Below are 7,921 nucleotides of genomic sequence, written 5' to 3' on the forward strand. Positions count from 1 at the left end.
ACTTGAATCCAGAAGCAGAAAAAAATCCATTTACCTTTCTTAAAATATACCTTGTTCATTTCCACTTTTAAGCATTAGTTAAGCTTAGAATTACTTCCTTCTTCCTCTCTACCTCTTTCTTTAAAAGCTCCACTCACGTTTCATATTTATCATGAGAACTTTTCCAGCCGTGCAACTCACATTATTTTCTTCCACCTCAGAATTCCTATAGCATGTTATTGTGCCAATTACTATTTGCTGATTATAAATGATTACTTAGGTTATCATATAGTTATGCTTTGTTTCCTTAAAAAAAAAACTTAAGCTGCCCAGATTCCCCACAGAATCTAGTCTATAATAACCTATTTACACATTTAGTGTGAATACTTGAAAGAAAGTCTAAGGGTAGTATCTTGAAAGTTTACCAATGATTATAGGAGACCAACCAGGATGTAAACTGCCTCCTTAAAAATAAAGTAGTTGGGGAAAGACAGTTCTTCTCATTCCATTTGAGCATAACTACAAAGGCTAATCATAATGTAACAATGATAACATGTCTTATACTTGATCCTCAAAAACTTGAGAGTAGATAGCTAGGCTTAAACTATCAATTTTAAGTCATGTTGTCTAGTAGTTGAATAGTCACTGATTTATTCCTTTTTATTTTTTTTTTTATTTTTAGCAGCACCAGGTATTGGACCCAGGACCTGTGCAAGCTAGGGAAGTGCTGTACCACTGAGTCACACCTGCAGTCCCATAAATGATGTTTAATACAACTAATTTGATGAACACACTAAACAAATAATTGTTATGTAGATAAAAGTATAATTTAAAATTGAAACCTATCAATATTCATTATTCACTCAAATATAAATCACTGATTCACTTTGACAAATATCTATTGAGCATTACCACATTCCATGTAAATCAAAACAATGATTTCTTGGTCCATGGCATATTAACTATGAAAGCTAAAGATAGAATGAGCTCTATTGCTCTTTATGAAGAGGAAAACATAAATATTCTGCAGAGGATTATCTACTATACACAGATTCTACCAACTTGCTTTATCTTTTTAATACAAGTAAGTGTAAACACAAATGGCACTTGAAGAAACCTTTACAATCAAAGCACAACATGTGTTTCTAAACTGTGCCTTGGCTTTCACTAATTAGTTTATCCTTCTCTCAGAAGAAAGAAAGTTTTACTTTACAAATCTTGGAATTCAAACTGCATTCCCTGCATTCTGTATTCCTTATTCTCACTTCTCAGATGTTTCATAGAGGAAACCGGAGAAACAATCATACTGGATCGCCAATATCGCCCCTGCCCACATATTTAACACAGTGAATGTTTCCTCAGAATCAGAAAAGCATTACCTAAACCATTCATTCAGAGTAAACCCCACTGACTTCTTTATCAACTCTCAGTATGCCCTGAATCACTTCATTGATTCATTCAAACATCAAAGCACCTACATGCCAGGCTCTATTCCAAGTACAGAACTAGAGATGCAGAGTTGAATCAAATGCAGTCCTTGCCCTCAAAAAATGTACAATTCAGAAGGCTAGACAAGCACATAAACAAATAAGGCCCATAAAAGGCTATAGATGCCCTGATCAGAGTGCACAAAGAAAGGCTGCAATGTCTTCACAAGACGAGAGGCTCAGTAAGCAGGCTGCTTTCCCTGTGTAATTACTTACCATATGTTCTTAACATTTCAAAATGCAATTTAATCAAACAATTTTTTTAAATAATCCATATGAATCTCCTTATAATAAGTCATTTGGATCGGGGAATGCTGAAAATCATAGTGTTTTGAAAGTATAAACTCCCATTCAGACCTTCTTTAACTCACAGCACTTATGAAAACAATCCACATACCACATCATCAATATGATGGAAAGGAATGTAGTCAATAAAAACTTGAGGAATGTTGGATAGGAAGACTTAGAGTAAAATTCTATATAAAATATGATAGCAGCTACACTACACATTTCATGGAAAAGGGGAAGATAAAAATACACTATTTGGTTATTTCTGGTTTATTACTTCCTTTTTGTGGGGGGTTTCAAGTATTTTCCTAATTTATAGTTGTAATTTTAAAGTGTACAATACACAAATTCCACACCGTACTTAAAGGAAAAAAATCCGTGTTCCCCAATATTAGAGGAAGGAAAGAAAGCATACCAAAAAATACAGTGGAAAAAGGGTTCTGAAAATAAAGTTAGCACTTGCCTTACATTCACAGCACAAAAGATCTTCAGAATATTTCATGGGAGCTTGTAAGTACTCATTTTTGCAGCTCAATAAATTTTTCTTAAATATGAATCTTTATATCCAAATTAATTAATACACCTTAATGCAATTTTAGGAGCCCAAGTCAATGGGATGGTCTTTAGATTGAAGCAAACTGTGTACTTCCAATTATTTAAAGTGTGATGAAATACCCCTCCATCCTTCCTGCCTGTGGTTTCCTCTCCTCATGGTCTCAGCCAGGACATGAGTAACACCACGACAGGGAGTCAGGGAGGTGGAAGACAGAAGGCAAAACTGAGTCAATCTGAACACGAATGGTGGAATATAAATAGTAAATATAGCAATTATTTTTAAAACCAAGGAGAAGAAGGTAAGTGTTGTTGATGTTTTTGTGCTGTTTGTGGGTCTGTTTGGATAATACTATAAGTAGAATACAGTATTTTTCCTATTAGTCTATTATTACATGCCCAAAGAATTCTCATAAGGTTCTTTGCAGTGTTTTCTGTTAAGCATCTTTGGAAAATCACCTTTAATCACATTACATTAACAAAAACAAGGAGGAGGAGGAGGGAAAATGAACAGCCCCTGGGTATGATTAAAATGTCCCTCCGTTTTTAGTATTTTGTTAACTGGAGCCAGTTACCATACTCAGAGCTTCCAGATTCTCAAGAGGGACTGAGCTAAAAGGCCTGTTAGTCTCTTGCAGGTATGAAATTCTTTGAAGAGAGGAAAAGAGCAAGAGAATTACTGATTTTAAACAAGTCTCTTGAAAAACAATAAGCAGAAAAAGCTTATTAAAAACAGGTACTTTTTCTCACTATTTAGATAGATTTAGGAGAAAAATACATCATTTTTAGTCTTCATGTTATAAATGTATATAAACACAGCACCAAAAATACAAATAATTTAAAATAAGATAGATAATCGATAATAATATAGAAAATAAGTCTAGCTCTGCTAAGGAGTGGCAGTGGATAGTTTTGCCTCATGATTTGAGTAATTCGGGAATTAAAACAATTTTACATAATGCAAAAGTTAAGACTATCTTAATATTAGCATTACTAATATTACCAGTAGCTTTAAAAAAGCACAGTGTGGATAGTGTCTAATGTTTAACACTCATTTTTCAATCTGAACCACATTACAGCCTGTAGTATAATTATAACCCCTGTTACACATATGAAAGTTATCAAAGCTCAGAGAGGCTACTAACTTGCCTGAGGTCACAAAGCCAATGAGCAGCAGAACAAGACCTGGGATGTAGGTCTGTCTGATTTGCTTGTGTTCATAACCACTTTTTTTCTGCCCAGTCACACACCAGTGTCTATTACCTAGTCTGTTGTTCCAGGTTCTTCTTGAACTAAACCCCAACCTGTCTCTTCAGATTTGGAATCCACTTTTCCATTTCATATGAACTTTACTTCAAACCGAGGTGAATAATTTCCTTTTCCCATTTTTGTTGCCTTTGCCTAAGCTGTTTCTTCCTAGATCCTTATTCTCAGTCCTTAATCATGTCTCAAATTATATCCATTGTTCCTGAAACCAGTTTTTCTGATTTGGAAGTCATCATTCCTTTCTCAATTGACATATAACTTAATTTGTGCTTCTCTTATGACACTTACCTCCTTGTTACTAAGTATTATAATTCATGTCTTGAGTTTGTCACCTCTTATAGAGTGAAGTCCTATACACAGAATCAATGAAGAGTTCATTTTTACACCCTCAAAACATCTAACACAGGCTGGGGATATAGCTCAGTTGGTAGAGTTGCTTGCCTGTCAAGCACAAGGCCCTGGGTTCAATCCCCAGCACTGCAAAAAACAAACAAACAAACAAATCTAACAGGAGAAAAGGTAGTTGATGCAGAATATTACTATCTCTTCTCAGATGTTCAGAAAGTTAAATGATTTTTTTTTAAGTTTAGTAACATGGAAACTGAAGGTAGTCTCATCAAGATATCATTTAAGAAGAAAATACACATACACAACACATAAGCTCTTCAATTAAAAAAAAGAAATACAAAAATCTGATACTATTTTTTGGTTTTTGTTAAAAATATGGGTAAAGTGTCAATTTGAACCATTGAACTCTTTTTAAAATTTTCACTTTCACAGTAATTATTAATACTTTGGATAAATAGTTTATCTAATAATTTTAAAAATTCATCAAAGAAAATCACTTTAACAATTTTTTCAAGTTAATCTATAAAACTCAAGATTTAAAAACCATAGGAGTGTCTTCAGAGTAAAAAAATTTATATGTGGATAAATTTGAAAATTTTTTTTTCTTATGATGGAATTTCAATTAGAAGCAGAAAATATGGCTCAAATAAACTTTGTGCTAATAGAAGTGATCTGCCCTCTCAGGTCATGGAGCTCTGATGCTGAGAGTTTCATTGCCAAATATTTATGGCAAAAGTGGAAAAAATGTTTGTCATCAAACAGTATCTTGGCTCTGTTTTCTGTTTACAATATGTTTATTCATCTAAAACTTCGTGTCTGCTTCATTGCCCTTCAAACCTCTTTAAAAACTGAATCTATCAGCCTTCTGCTCCCCAAATAACTAGGGTGTCATCACTAGAAAAAAGAAAACCATCTTATCCACCTTTCTCCACAACATGAATACTGAATAGCTACCATCTTATTGTTTCATGTTACTGATATTTATTTCCATTTTAACATGCATATTTAGACAATCATTATACAGTACTTCCCCCTTGTCTGTAGTTTCTCTTTCCATGGTTTCAGTCACCTGAGATCAAGCATGGTTCAAACACATTAAATGGAAAACTTCAAAAATAAATCATTCATAAATTTAAATTGCATGCGATTCTGAGTAGTGTGATCAAATCACCTACCATTCCTTGTTTGTGTTCAAGTTTTTATTTAATTGTATTTTATTTAATAATGGCCCAAAGTAGAAGAGCAACAATGCTGGCAGTCAGGGTATGCCAAAGAGAAACCACAAAGTGCTTGCTTTACCTGAAAAAGTTAGTCTCAAAATTAATAAGGAAAGAAAAAAAATATATGCTGAGGTTGCTTAGATCTATGTTAAAAACAAATCTATCCATGAAATTCAAAGAAGAAAAAAGAAAATTCATTCTCATTTTTGTCATACTTCGAATTGCAAAAGTTATAGCCACAGTAGCTGATAAGTGCTTAGTTAAAAAAAAAAAAAAAAAAAACCTTAAATTATAGAATTTGGTACTCTCTGTGGTTGCAGACATCCACTGGGGGTCTTGGAATATATCCCTCCAGGATAAGCAGGGGACTACTGTGTCATTAAATCTCCTTTCAGAAACTTTCAGGGATTTACCCTTGTGGAATTTTTATTAACCTTCAGACTAATCAAAGCTTCAACTACCAATAGCCCATCCATTCTGTGGAGATCTCTGTGAGCTACAACATGAAAACTGTCCCTTCAAAAGAATTAAAAAGTGATTAAATACAAAAGAGATCCAAATGTGTGACAATTAGTTAAAAGATATCAGATGCCTACACAGTGTTGAATGTAGAGATATAATCTGTACATCAATGTTTTTAATGAAATAGAGGATTAAAGTAATAACATGGCATATTATTACTGTATAATTTCTTCATAAATTATTCTATGATATTCTTCATGTGTTTTTAGTTCCTGACTTATTCCAGATTTTTACTGTCCAGAAGTAGATTTAATAGCTGTGGCCACTGATGGAAAATGCTTATCAATTGAAAAGCTCAGATACCAAAGATTACACAAATATTTTTCTAGCAGTTGTTTTTGGAATTGTTACCAACTTATGGTTTTCATTTCTTTTTCATCCCCAGATCATTATTCCTGAATTAGACAATAGCAGATGGTACAGATTACTTGTTTTTCCAGATGTTCTAGATTTCTTAATGTGAAAGTTAGTTTATAATTGAGAAAGTAATAAACTCTTAACTAGTTTCAAAAACATATTCAATTTCTATGAAATTAAGTAGCAAGTTGAGTTTACTCCCTAAGATCCAGATCACGTTTGCTGTGCTCAAACTTTCTAAATTCCTAATTTTTCTGTTATCCCAATATCACAACTATAATTTCTAGCATGCCATAATTATAAAATAGATATGCTGTGTAGATGTACAGACCCACTATACTATAAAAAGTTGAATTTTTGCCTTTCTTAGCAACAGAATGGATCCTGTATAATAAAGAATAAACAGCACAGGGAACAAAAAAATCATGCATTTTGTTTGAAACCATGCTTTCCAAAATACTATTCACAGCAATGCACTGCAACCTCTGAGCTTTCTCAGCACTTCCTTTGTGAAATATTCAGAAGATCCCTTCCTCCCCTCTGAGGAAGACTGACATGAACTCTATTTTATTATATATCTGTGTAAATAAAAACACCTTCTAATGAAATGCCTCACTACACAATTAAAAAAATAAAACAAAAATCTAGTGTCAAGCTATTTCATTTGGTTAAATAAAAAAAAAAAAAAAAACTGATAAGACAGGACACTAGTACATTTTCCAGAATCTACACATTGAACTAAGACATGAGCATATTGGTGCTTATTGTGTGCTTGAGATCTAGTGTTAATATAGCTCGTTTAATCTTCATGACAACCCATAAGCCAGGTATTATAATTTTCTACATTTTTTAAATGTTACATGATACACAAGGAGTAACTAACTGATCAAGGTTCACAGGACTAATCAATGGTGGAACCTTCGCAGCCAGGTCCTTTACAGCCCATATGATAACAGCAGCCATAAAGTGTGATGCAAAAACTGAGTCCAGTAGACATTCTAAATGTGAAGTAAAAGAATAGATTGCCTAAATTCTGGAAATATAGGAAAAGGAGAATCAGAAAGTGAAGTCTAGCATGGGGGCAATTATACAATCTATCTAAAATACTAGGGAACAACAAAGTCTCTAGAGAGATCCAAGAAGTCTTTAGTAATGCAAAGTTCTAGAAATGCAATGCTAATGTACTGCTAGCTAAGCTACATATTTCATTCCTATCTCATCAAAATTGTGAACCAAATTTTCAGAATTATTTTCTGTGGGAAAAGAACTCCAATGTGAGGACAAAAATTAGTGCATAAATAAGACTTCCTTTACAAAATTACCTTTCATCAAATATTCACAGAATGTATTCAATGTAAATAGAAGAGTTACACTTAGTTACTTTAAATCTGAGTTTACCAGTACAGTGGCAACTAGCTACATGTAGCTACTGAGCAGTTGAAATATCACTAGTCCAAAGTGAGAAATGTTTTAAGTATAAAATACACATTGGGGTGAGGACAGTACAAAAAAAAAAAAACATAAAATATATAATCAATAATATTATGTGTTGAAATGATATAAATTTGGGTGAACTGAGTTACATATGTTACTACTATTGGTCACCCATTCCTTTTTATACTTTTAATATATGGTTACCAGGAAATTAAAAGTTACAAATGTGGATCATATTATATGTCTATTAGAATACTTTTAGATCCTTTAAATGTACTTAGTGAATGCCCTAATAGGTATTACACTGTACCCTAAAGCATATGTTAATATCAAACTTTTCTTCTAAATTCATTTGATAAAAAATCATTTAGTTTCTCATAAAATGCACTATATCTGCCCAAATGAATTTTGGTTTCAAATTTTGTCTTGAATAGTTAAAAGAGAGCCATCTTACTTTGATACCACACT

Source organism: Sciurus carolinensis, chromosome 5 (genome assembly GCF_902686445.1).
Source record: "Sciurus carolinensis chromosome 5, mSciCar1.2, whole genome shotgun sequence".
Classification (NCBI taxonomy): domain Eukaryota; kingdom Metazoa; phylum Chordata; class Mammalia; order Rodentia; family Sciuridae; genus Sciurus; species Sciurus carolinensis.